Source organism: Anser anser, assembly GCF_964211835.1.
Source record: "Anser anser genome assembly, chromosome: 12".
NCBI classification, from domain to species: domain Eukaryota; kingdom Metazoa; phylum Chordata; class Aves; order Anseriformes; family Anatidae; genus Anser; species Anser anser.
The window spans coordinates 5,401,775-5,414,785 of record NC_139733.1 but is presented as its reverse complement, the minus strand read 5'-3'; the positions used below and the strand labels follow the sequence as shown (position 1 = coordinate 5,414,785).

At 38.2% G+C, this 13,011-nt stretch overlaps 1 protein-coding gene across 1 annotated transcript in view; it reads left to right on the top strand.

Annotated features, from left to right (window-relative positions):
* Positions 1-1,627: 1,627 nt before the first annotated feature.
* The window catches only part of CFAP92 (cilia and flagella associated protein 92 (putative)), a 120,574-nt gene continuing 109,190 nt past the window's right edge, over positions 1,628-13,011 (top strand). The window contains exon 1 of the mRNA XM_083796406.1: positions 1,628-1,962. The gene's annotated coding sequence lies outside the window, so the exon portion shown is untranslated. The remainder of the gene's footprint in view (positions 1,963-13,011) is intronic.

Here is a 13,011-nt window from a genome sequence, read left to right as displayed (position 1 = left end):
CTTGTTTCCCAAACCAAACCTCACTACCTTGCTTCCTGAAAGTACATTTTTCTGGAGTAGCTTTCTTTTGAGGCCTTGACGTTTCCCGTCTGTTACGTGACTGCTGCTTCTGACTGCTTCTACAGGGAGAAAAAAAGTTGGAGAGGGGGGATTCCTGGCTTGCTTGCAGTTACAGATACAAGCTGCAAGTTAAAGCTAAATGTGCAGATCAAATGCCTGGTCTACTAAGAGAAAATTCAGGCAGAATATGCTGTTATCTTTTACAAAATGTTTTAAGGAGTTATAGTCATTGTTGTGAATGACCTATTCTTGACATAGAAAGAAAAAAATCCTTTTCAAGACCTATTCCCATTTCCAATGCTGACAAAACTTGCCCATCACTGTCAGAGAACAAAAGTGCTTCTCATCTGAATTCTATCACAATGATTAAATCTGTTCTTTTGTACTTTCAAATAGGTTGCTGACAACACTAATCAAAATATTTCTTTATAAATTGATGAGTCACTGGAAATTCATGAATTATGCAAATAAGCAAAAAGAACAAAAGAAACGATATTAATCATGAAATTCAATCACACATCAAGGAATATCACCTGTAGAAACTAAAGAAATTCTGTGGCTTCTCTCACATCTCGAGTAATTTTAGCCCCTGGGCCAAAGTACTCCTGCCATCTACTGCACCCTAGAGGACTAAGCTGTTGAAGTCATTATAGTATTTATACATAGGAGGACTCTAAATTTCATCCTGTACATATTCTGCTTCTTGTATTGTTTCCAATGGCATACTTACAGTGGTTTTACCTGATTTAATTTTGTCTGCATCAAACCAAATATCCCATTTCCTCAGAAGATTATTACATGGGCAGATAAACTCTTGTCATTTAGGAAATTCTCCTAAATTGTACTCCACCGATTTTATCAAATATTTTTTCCTCTGCCTGCCCATTCTCATTAAGAGCCTCTCTCCTCGCTGTTTTCACTGTGCAAAATGGTACAAACTTGCTGTGTAATCCTCAGCTATTGCTTATCTTTCCACTAGGTGTCATTCAAGTTATTTTCTTTGTTAAATGTGGAGCATACGCTGTCTGAATCAGCCTTTGTGTATAGTTTACCAATTCAAAATAATTATCAGATATGCTGAAGTACTCTTTTAAAGTACTATTTTTTTCCATAACATACAGGTTTACATACAGGCATACAAAATGTGTGAATTATGTAATGTGTCTAAATCAGGTAGCTAATCACATATTTGTGTTTTATGGAACTCCTAGGGCCATGAGCCTGTTAAAGAAAATAAATATTCATAGAGGGTACAAACTGTCCTCAAGAATATGTTGCTATCAGTTATGCTAAGTTGCAACAATGGTAGAGTGTACATGGGGAAGCTTTTAGAGAGAGAATCTCTAAGAGCGTCATTTTTAAAAGACACACCGTCAAGGCAGTATTTCCCGCAACAGGATTGTGCCTTGGCAGTTCCCTGCACTCCCAGTTCAGTTAATTAGCTCTGAACATGCACCAGGGAACCCAGTAATCCTCACAGCAGTCAGTACATTCAGTGTTTCTTTCCTGTATTTCATTAACTGAGTGTAGCTGCATTGATGGGAAGTGCTGGGCTTGGTAAAATGAAGTCAGCTATGTCCCTCTCTGCCTTGCTTCCTTTGTTGAATTAAATATTTTGCTCCAATTAAAAATAATCAGTTTTCTAGCTCTTTATCCACAGGCACAGTTATTGAAAATGCAATAGTGTGCTTCAGTCAAACTGTTAATACACAAGGCTGCATTTATGGAATGTTTTATTTAGGATCAGGATTAAGCTTTCAGAGCAAATCTCACAGTCTTCCCCATTTTCCAGGCATGCTTTTTAGAGGAAACCAAATTGCAAAAAGAACTCTGGAAACACATCTGATTTGCTCCAGGAAGTTCAGTACTGGGGACCAGTCCAAAATAACACCACCTCTCCAGGTATGCGTGGTTGGGTGATATGAACATGGCCAGCGTGACAGCCAAAGCCCTATCCATAACTGAGCCTTGCTTGAATGCCAGGCAGTTTCTTGGTAAAAATGCAGTCAAGCCTGCTAAAGATATCAAGTGTTTTTCCCAGGTTACTGGATAGTAGCTGTGGCAAGGTTGTAAAATGTATGAGATCAAGCAGCACGCTGAGCATTGCAGTGCTGTCCTTGTTTAAGAAGCTTGGTAATAAACAAAATCAGTCTTCAGCCCCATTATCTAAGGTCCTGCTATTTTCTGCCTGAAGAGCTGGAAATGTTGAAGGCAGGGCATAGAACTTTACAGTCACACTGAACAGTTGTTCTTGGAAAGATCAATTAGAAATTAATTAGTGTCTGATGCAAAAGACTGTATTGGAAAAGTTCAAGTGATGACTTTCCCCTGGTAGTTCACTGTAGAGTTTAAGTCAGTTCCTAATTGATTAGATGGTTAGTTTTTGCATTGCCCTTTATAAAGCTACGATTTTATAGGTTTTTTTGAAATACATCAGTCAATTCTGGATACATTTTCAATGATTAATTATTTTTCCAGATCTGAGCAGCTAGAGTCACATTGTTCCTTCCATACTAATTTTGTATTTACACACTGTGTTGCTCAAACTTGCACATTTGCCCAGTTATGTTCTCTGTGCCATGGTGAACTGCAGAAAGTTCTGCCCAGACTTTGGATCACACCAAGAGCCACAGAAAGTCGCCACAAGTCACATTGGGTTCTGCTGACTTTGGGCTGAATTTCCACTGCAAAGCAGGTGGATTGTCAGGAACAGTATGCAAGATGACATTGTTGTCAATCCCAGTATTCCAATTCTTGCATTGCATACCCAAAGCATGATATTTACATTTTAAAGCAATATTATATGTTGAATCTTTATTTACTTTTTTTTTTTTTAATGGGTTTGGTGTTTTTGAGCCATTAAATGTCACACTTCCCAAGTTCTGCTCATGGACAGTGAAGTTATTAGTAATAAAATCAGAGATTCACCTATTATTACCTTATGCCAAGTGTTAGTTTTGGAAGGAAATCTTTTCTATAGCGTGACCTGTGATAAAATCACAAGAGCTGAAAATGCTGCTGTGCTAATCCGATTACTTCTTATCATTCAATTCTAATATACTAACAGTTTGGAAGTCTGTTTTATCAAGCTGGCAGAAGAATTAATGATACGGCCACATATACTGGGGGAAAAATAAGCAATGTTCCTCTAAGGAGGATTGTAAATTCATTTAAAGATGCTCTCTCTTCCCACATAATCTAATTCTTTCCGTGCCCTCATTTGCTCCCTCTAGCTCACAGCATCAGTGATTGTACAGTAGTGAAACTTCCTACATTTAATGAAGCTAGTTGGAGGTTATTTATAATTAATTTTCACATCAGTTTTGATGAATCTTGGTGGTTTGATGTTGTCCTGCAATGACACTCATGGTGTCATTCTCTCCCTGCTGAGAGGCACAAAATATCCAGCAGTATCTCAGCCCCTAGTAGGAAGAAACAGAACTTGAAATGAGAGAAAAGCTCTCTCCTCTTAAGTCAAACAGCTCATCCTGATTACGCCTCTGAAATACATCAGTATTTGTCTCATACCTTGCCTGGCTGCTTTCTGCACACCTGGCCACAGCAGCTTTAGAACACAAGCTAAAGAACGTTGTTCAGGTTTTATGACTACAAAAAATCATTTTCTTTCATTTTTTTTTATTTCTTTTTCCTAGTGAATCCAATTATTTTTCCTTTTCTTCCTCTCTGAACTCAGTGGCATTTCTGATAAATCCCTATCAATGAGACACAATGTACAGTAACGAGAACCCATTTCCAAAATGCATGGCAAGTTAAAAGTCTATATACTACCTCCAGTTTAATTGCTGTTGCTAGATTGCTATGGTTCAACAGAGCTCTATTACAAATCTTAGCTTTTGCTCAGTTTGCAGTTCTAGCAGTTGGGAAAAATGTATAAAAATTCCATCAACTCTTTCTTAATCTTGCTCTGAACATCAGTATGTTGAAAAGGAGTATTTCACTTTTGTGAATAAAACTGTGCCTGAAGGGCTTAACTGGGTAGACAGAATGGAGAGAGCCTCACCCGTGGGGCTTGAGGGCACTGCCTGAGATTAGTCATACATCTGGTGTGAACGAAAAGGTGGGAGGCAGCAACTCCACCCCTTCACAGCCAGGTGCTTGATAAAAAAACGTTAGATACATAGATGGAAAAGGAAACAATGACATTGGTACTCAAGCTAGTGAATTCACACCCCAAGGCTTGGTTGTAGAAAGCAGTGCCCGTGAGAGCTCTGTAACCTAAGCATTTTCTTGAGCTTAATGGTGTGTGCCAACATCTGGCTGAAAGAGGGGTTTCTGGAAGAGAAAAATAAACTAACTGCTAGGGCTAGAACCTAAGGCTAGAGTGGCCAGGACTTTACCATTTCTATTTATGAAAGTGGTTCAGTAAATAGGTGTATTATTTTCAGTGAAAAAAATCTCTTTGAGAAAAATGTTAATTTGTTAATTTCTGGAGTTCCAGAATTCCATTTTTTTTTCCTGACTTGTCAAGTAGGGCCATCAAAACCCTATGCTTGAAAATACTTGTTCAGGAAGCTTCTTGCTTTGACTGTGATTAATGGTGCGGATAAAAGAACGCACAGAGCAGTCAGCAATTTGACTTGGGGCAAAGTTCCCAGCGGTCTTATATTGAAGACCTGAGGAAAGAAGCACAGGCACTAATTCTCAACTCAGTGAAGACTGAGATTTTCTCAGCCTTCAGGATATTGGATATAACTAATAAACAGTGCAGGTGTCACCTAATTTTGGGGCTTCTATTTCTAGGGAAGTCTGTAAACTGAAATTCAGTACCTGTCTTTTTTGCTCAGAGTCAGCATGTAAAGTAGCCTCTTGAAGAGGGTGAAAATACTTGTGACTTTGAATAAATGTTCTGGAGATTCATCTTTGAGAGGTTTTAAAGGTCTCATGCGGGTGCTAGCATGATGTGAATTTTCATGAGTACAGAGCTGCTAACAGCATTTTTTTGTTTACGTGGACAAGCCCCAAGGGCAGGATGCTTAAAATACAATGAAAAGCCTGGGTGCTACTTCACGCAGTATAAAAATAACAGCAACGTCATTGCACGACCACTGCAGAAAATCAGATGAGTGTGTAGAACTGCAGGCATGCTCTGGTTGTGGCAAAAGTTTACGTGGTCATCTCTGGCAATGTGAAGGAGGGCCCTCAGACGAATAGCTACCTCCTCGTTCTTCTCCAGAAGACAGCCATGTTGTTGTAGCATGATGTTCAACACATGCCAAGAGGCAAAGAATCACTCAAACTCCACTTAAAGCCTTGAGTGTATTGCAAATATTTTGATAGTAAAGAATTTTCTCCTCATTAAAAAAACAGAATGGACATATATCATGCAGGTCTTGTTTGCTCTTGAACCTGCTGAGAAATAGCTGAGAGATTCCGTGTGTGGACACACGCTGCAGTGAGTGTCTGTTTCCTTTCTATTAATCCAAAACCATCCAGTAAAGCTGAACAAGAAAAAGGCATCTTATTTCTAAATAATATCCACACACAAGAATAGTTAGAATTTACAGATCAGAGCAAGTTATCTTTACTTAATCGGGGAGAACAAGAGAGTTGAATAGCTTATATTTCTAAAGTGGTTTATTTTTCTTCTTCTACAAGCATTTCTTTCTGGCTACTCCAGGTCTTTGTTTCAGCACTTTGCTGCTACTAGAGATAGATGTATGTTCTTCACCACTTTTTCCTCTTTCATCCTCCCATCTGTTCCATCCATTACAACTCCATTATTTTCAGTGCAGACATATGCAATATGTAGATTTATCCTGCAGCTGCTTTCCTGCTGGGGAGAGGAGACATAGTTTGTATTGATTCATAACCTGGTTCGGTCCTCCTTTTTCTAGAACAGGTCTTTTGTCTTTTGTGGTTTCATTCTTCTAAGCAGTGTGTGTGCGTGTGTGTGTGTGTGTGTCTGTGTGTGTGCGTCTGTGTCTGTGTGTGTGTCTGTATAGCTGTCCAAAAACCAGCCAAGGTTTAGAGCCCTGCTAAAATTGTGTTGCTAGGATTGTATTCTAAGAGCATATCTAACGCACAATCAACAGAGATGCACTCAACATATTGCTGTACACGAATCCTAATATATCACAGCTTGAGAGTTAGTACTTTTTATGTGGTAGTTTTCCTTAAAAACTTCTGCTTGGCCAGACTGTAAGCCAAAAAGACATCTGCTGTTATTTTCACATTAGAGTTAAGCGGGCAAAGGAAACATGCTTTCACTAACGTAACTTCAGCAGTGTGAACTATATTTGTGTTTGAGAACTTTTTGAATAGAAGCCAAGGGTTGACTCCCATCGTTGAAATCATCTGATTTTTGCCAAGTTTAGCTTACCTAAACTGAGGCAGTTTACCTTGCAAAACAGGGGGAACATAGAGGCCAAAAGGTAGCTACATGGATAGCAAGGCACTGGATCTGCTGGAATCGGTACTTTATTTAGGAAAAGTTGCTCCGTGAGGCAACTGTAGAAGATATGGGTGCTAGCCTTCAGATTAGCTGATAATGGTAACAGTGATAATAAAGATTCCAAAGCTTAGGATTTACTTCAAAGAAAGAAGGCAGAAAAAAAGGACCTTCTCTGTAATGTTTTAAAGCCTGTGTGCAGTATCATTGCTCGCAGGGAATGGGTTGTTTGGCTTTGCCAGTGCTGCAGTTTGAATGACCCAATAGCTGCAATGCCATGGAGAACTGGTGAAATTAAGAGCTTATGACACACTCTATTATAGGAAAATAAAATCAGGTAATAGAGTCATATTGGGGTAGAATATTAAGTGAAGTTCCTGGCATAAACTACTGAGGCTAGGTAGCACAGCTCTGTGAGTAGGAGTATGTTTTGCACTAGGCTTTTGAAATAGATCTAAATCTTTTGGCTTTTGACATTTCACCCACCAGGTTGCCTCAGAATGTTAAAATAAGTGCATAGAATATGGGTGGGAATAGGATGATCTGTCTGCAAAGCAAACTAAATAAAATTTCCCTCACACCCTGACTTTGGTAATGCCTCTGACAACAAACCAACATGAATACATTAATGATATCTTCAGCCAATAATTTGTGACAGGATATCAATCCCTTTTACAATTTTAATCCACTGATGCCAATGTTGCAACTCACAAGCAACTTTACTTCAACTCTTTACATTCTTGACAATATTGTTTGCAGGCTTGAGGTGAAAAAGATCTGTTTTTTTATTAAACCTGTGAAAAAATCCTTAGGTTGATTTTATATTAGAGCTTGTTTGCTATTAATTTTATGTATCATAGCACATCAGAAAATGTATAACTTTCTTGGATCTTAAGTACTGAAGTTTTACATTTATTAAATAGTTGACAGTGAATGTTCTTATAGGGAGACTGCATTTAAGTTATTATGACTTGTAAAAAGAAAACACCAAAAACAATAGCTTTTTTGAAGATTGTAGTATTTAATGTGTTTCTATATGTAGCTTGTCCTTGATGAGAAGGAAAATACCCAGTTGCCATCTAAATTGCATTTGTATGTGGCTAGCTACTTTTAGGAATGTTTACTGTGGCTTAACCCTGAAGCATACCAGGTAAGCCATAAGTAAGAGGAAACATAAAACCAGACTGGCATTAAGTGATAGGTAAAAGTATTCAAAATATTTGAAACAGTGGAAAAGTATTTTGAAATATATGAAATAAGAATCACTGTGGGGAAAAAAAAAAAAAGGAAAGAAAAGGAAAATGTATGGAAGAAAACAAAGAAAACATAAACCTTTTTTCAGGATGCGTGCTTGACATTGACAATTATTAGAGATTTAAAGAGCTTTTTTATATCCTGCAAAATGTGATGCACGCTCTTGAACAATGTGTTTGTGGTAGATATGTAGCTTTTCCTTACATTTTGAATTACTTCTTTATGGCATGTTATTAATATGATTATTATCAATAAAATATCCTTCAACATTCAGGAACACCAGTTAATATCACTGATAGTGTTCTATGGGTCAATTTTGCTCAAGTTTTTCTGAACTGAACATGGCTGAATTTTCTAAAAGAAACTGTAATGCTAATGGAGGAGCTGCGTGCATGAAGTGGATGAAATACAGGCCCAGAAAAGGGGCTTTTCCATTTCTCCCCTTCAGCTTTCTCAGCTCTGCCCTGAACAACCCCCCATGCTGTCGGATGAAAGGGTAATGCACTTGTCTGTACCATGCCATACCCAGCCTTCCTGTTCCAGTGCTCACGGAAACTGCAGGGACTGGTCGTGGGTTTTGTGACGGGGACAGCTCGCTTCACATTAGGTCTTTTCTGTGCTCTCACTTTCTATTGTTCTTATCTAAGGTCTTATTTCAGACTGTGAAAGGCTGTGTGAATAGTTTTTCTTGTTCTGGGGACAGGAAGGGAAGACTGGATGTAAATTGGTTATTTCAGATTTGTTTAAGATTTAGCTAATTCAGCTCTAACAACTCTTATCCCTTACTCAAAAATCAGGTTTAAACTGGATTAACCTGAGGGGTGCACGTAAAGTTGAATTGGACACCCCATTTTTCAGAGCTTTCATCTAGGATGTGGGAGAACTGGGTATAATTCCTTGCTCTGCATGACATCCAATTATTTATGCAAAGTGGGGCAGCTCCAACAGGAGAGATTGAGAGAACCCAGCAGGTCAATAACACAACGGTTGGAGAATTAGTGCTGATATGGGAGACCGAAGTTAAGTCCCCACTCAATTACATTCCATCTTCTGCCTCCAGGGTGGGCACCGTATCCCCTGACTGCTGGTTATGCTGCAGAGCCCTTGACGCAACTTATATCAACAAAATACAATTCATTTAAGGTCATGCACTTTTCCTGACCAAAGTATTTCACTGGAAAGTTCCTGGTCTGTTGTTCTTGCTGGGAAAGGAAAGGCATGTCCCTGATGTCTTTATCTTGACCTGACTTTTCAAACACAAGTATCTTTGACTGTTATGCTTACCAAGTATTGTTTTGGCATGTGGTATGAAAAGTGATATTCTCTTATTCTTGCATATCCAATATTTACTTCATTCAGAGAAATGAGTATCGACTGGTAAAACACAGTGAAACATGGGGATTTCACTCATGAGGAGACAATTTCCCGTGTAACTTATTGTGAAGTTGGTGGGAATTTAATGGTTTGGTTCAAAATATATAATATGTGCACTTTTGAGCACTAAGATAAATGAGAGTTATTAGAAGAACCAAGCAGGGAATATAAAGCACTGACACAGGTAGCTGTCCTTGGTCACACAACATAGAAGTTGTTTATTGGGAAATATCCCTTGTCTGCCTTCTGCTTGATAAAGAACCATTTATTCTTCCAAGACAAAATCTAAGGTCAAAGGAAATGATGAATATTGGAGGACCTGGAACTGGGGAAGGATGTATTGCAGCGAGTGGCTAAGTGCTGTAGATGTAACTGAGTAGGAACTTATTATTACATTGTCATTGGTGATTAAACAGAGCAAATATGAGCATGAAATGCTCAAATTGTTTGAATAGCAAAATTACCTTGTGTTTAATTATGGCAGAGATGTGTGTAAACACAGCATACTGATTGCTAGGGATGTTGTCTGAGTCATTATTATAACTTAATACTATGAAAATTAAACTTGAATCTAAATGGCTTTTCTATTATGGTTCATTTTTTCTTACCATTTAAAATGTTTCCAAAGACCTTGCTGGGGGTCTGTTTAGCCCACTTGCACGGTAGCATAGTTGTAGTAGGGTCATAAAATGACATGTCAGCATTCCTGTGTCCACAGCTGCTGTGCTTTGCTTTGAAATTTTTATGTGGTATTGGCTGGGCAAGGAGAGATAGTGAAAAAATAAAAAGGGAAAATGTGACTTGCATTTGCTCTTTGTTTGTCTGACAATTTATGAGCCAGTCAAAGGCTAAACTATAGTTCCACTATCCTTCTAAGATCTCCAACAGTTTATTTTCAGCAGAATTTCTGACCAGGTGTTCATAATGTTATCATTCAACTTCAGATGCAGCTTTAAAACTATTTACAAAGTTTATTCCTCTGTGCAGGAGTGAATTGAATCTGCAGTCTGTAACGAGGAATTTCCAAAGATTACATACAAATTGCTGGAGTAGGTTCTTTCCATTTTTAGTAGTGGCAGCATATGGGCCTATATGCTGATTTTTGTTACTAATTCTGTTTCTACCTATAAGGCAATGTCAAATGTCTTAAAAGGTTTGAAAGCACTTTTAAAAGTCATTACTTTTTAGCTCTAAGTTGCCTTTTCCTTAAAAGTTACAAACAGAATAAACTTGGAGTTGCTGTTTTCCTGCATGAAAGAAACAATGAAGTAAACCCAGGTTTCTGTATTGCTAAACTTTAAGTTTTAAAGGCCTCTAAATTCGAAAGCAGATTAGGTTTCCTCACAACGTTGGCTCTTGCCATCGCAAAATGAGATTCAATTGAAGTGTAGCAGTTAAGTGAACTTGAACTGGTATTTTGTCAAGGGTGGGATTTCTGTTAAGTGAGGGATACAGATTTCCCATGTTGGCACAGTCAGTGGCTATTCTGCCGCCATTTTGCTTTCTTATTGTATATTTTCTATAATACTCTTCATATTCAAAATGATGAAAACCACAAACTGTAGAGACCTTCATCTCTATATATTAGAGACTCTCAGAATGACAAAATAGTGGAATCTGGGGCTGGGAATCCTCTGGAGATTGCCCGGTGCAACTGCTATGCTCAAAGCAGGGTCAGCTGGAGCAGATTGCTCCTGTCACCAGCTGGGCTTTGGATAACTCCAAGGCTGGAGACTCCACAAACTCTCTGGGCAGTGTGGGCCAGTGCTTGACCACCCTCACAGGAAAACAAACAAAAAGTCTTATGTTTAAATTGAATCTCCTGTACGTCAATTAGGGCCTGTGTCAATTAGTGCCGTATCAGTAGGAGTAACACATCAATAACATCCCCTCACCTGCCAGGGTGCTCTTGGCCTTCATAGAGGTTGCAAGAGATTGTGATTGAAGTCCTTCTTGATTCAAAGCACAGACCTGAATTTCAGTTCCAGCCTTCCCAGAAGACTGCCCTGACTGCTGGATTGTTCAGACTGACTGCGTGGAGGTGGGTGTCATCTTGACGCAGTGTTGCAGTTTGTGTGTAGTACTTTTGCTGGGGCAAAACCCTGTATTTTTGCATTTCTACTTGTTCCACTCTGATGAAAATTCAGTCTCTCAATGGACTTTAGAATATTTAATTATTTATATTTGATTTCTTAACCCTACATGGTTTTATAGCACAAACAAGAATGCTGTTTCCTATATTTCACATACAATTTAGTGTTCAATAATCTATATTTAAATTTGTATTTAATCATACTGCAATATATTCTCCTTAATGATTTTTCACAGCCTTTTTCTAATACTGATCCAAGTTCTACTAACGTGCATTCAGAAACATTCCTCAGAAAAGGAGCAAGCATGTTTTTATCCTAACCTTTCATGAAGTTCATATTCTAGCCTTCTAAAATATTAGAGATAACAATTAGTTCTGCATTTCTATGCAATGCTGGGACTTTGCAGTTGTTTGAAAAGTTGTCCTTCAGCTTTTCTCAGTTCCACCTTGTCAACATGGTTCCACATCTGCTGACATCCTTGCCTGTATAAGACATAAAATACAAACAAGGGATTTCTCCCTTTTCTTCTACATATTCTTGAGAGCTTTTTCTTGTACAATTCTTGTCAGCAGAATTTTCTTTTCTGTGGTCTCAGCATTGTCAAATATGTTTTATTTCAGAGTCTCAGCTATATTATTTTTCTTCTCTTCCTGTATTTTTTTAATTGCTTGCTATTTCTGTCATGCTTCAACTCTCAAGAGTTTGGGGATGACTTGTACATTCAATTAAATAATAGGATAAGTTCAGATCAGCCTACCATGACTTGCAACAACTTCAATTTATGAAATGGTGGTTTCTAGTTAAACATTTCTGCTTCATCCTTAGGAAAAAAAAAAGTTGGAAAAAAAGAAAACAATCAATAGCTATTATATTAATGTATTTCCTGAGGGTTGGCAGCTGTTGGAGTGGAGGACTGTGCCCTGCACATAAGCTAAAAATCCTGCAGTGTAAGTTCTTGAGAACAACCCATTGTTAAAATTATTCACCATAGAAATAAAATGTTCACATTTGTCAATATAATATGAAAACTTTGTTTATCTTTCTTAATAGGTTCCATTTCCAAATTCCATCTTGCTAAAGGCACTTCCTTCACAGATCCGAACATTCTGATTCCATACTTAAAATAATCAGGTTAGAGTGTTCACTGACAGTCACTGTAAAAATTCAGTCTCTTCCTCCTGCATCAGTAAGCCTTTGGCATTCCCTGAACAGAAAAGCATCTGATATGTAATTATTTCTTATTTCTCATGTCCTGAAGTATTTCTGTTTCAGGATTTGAAATGCTTCCCGTCTCCTTTCTGTCTCTACTCAGTAGATTGTTGTTCAGTTCAATGGCTCCTTAAATCTGATTTTGTGACTCAAATTATTGGTTCTGTCAGTTTTATTTGTACGTAGTTCCAGCTAGATACATCAAAGCAGCTCCAGCTGTGTTTTCCTTCTTGGTAGGTTCTCTCAGCGTTAATGATTTCCTCTAAAGCATTAGTTTAACACAAGCTGTCATACAGCTTGAGTTACAAAATGGATGCATAGGATCAGGCAGTCATTCTGCTTCCTTCCCTAAAAGACTAGAAGTGTAACAGCAGACTCTGAGCCAAGACCTCCTGCATGGTATGTATGTTCCCATCTTTACACTGGACAGAGTATGTCTTTTTATTGGTGTAATTACAGCAAAAGTTAAGCTGGTTACTGCAATCTTCATTGAAAAGGAGTGTGCTGTAATGGTGGAGTTGGTGATAAGATGTTTTCTCTGCACTGTTATGTAAAGGTGACCTAGAAATGGTTTCCATGGCAGTAGGATGTGCTACGTGCTGTCGATGGCAG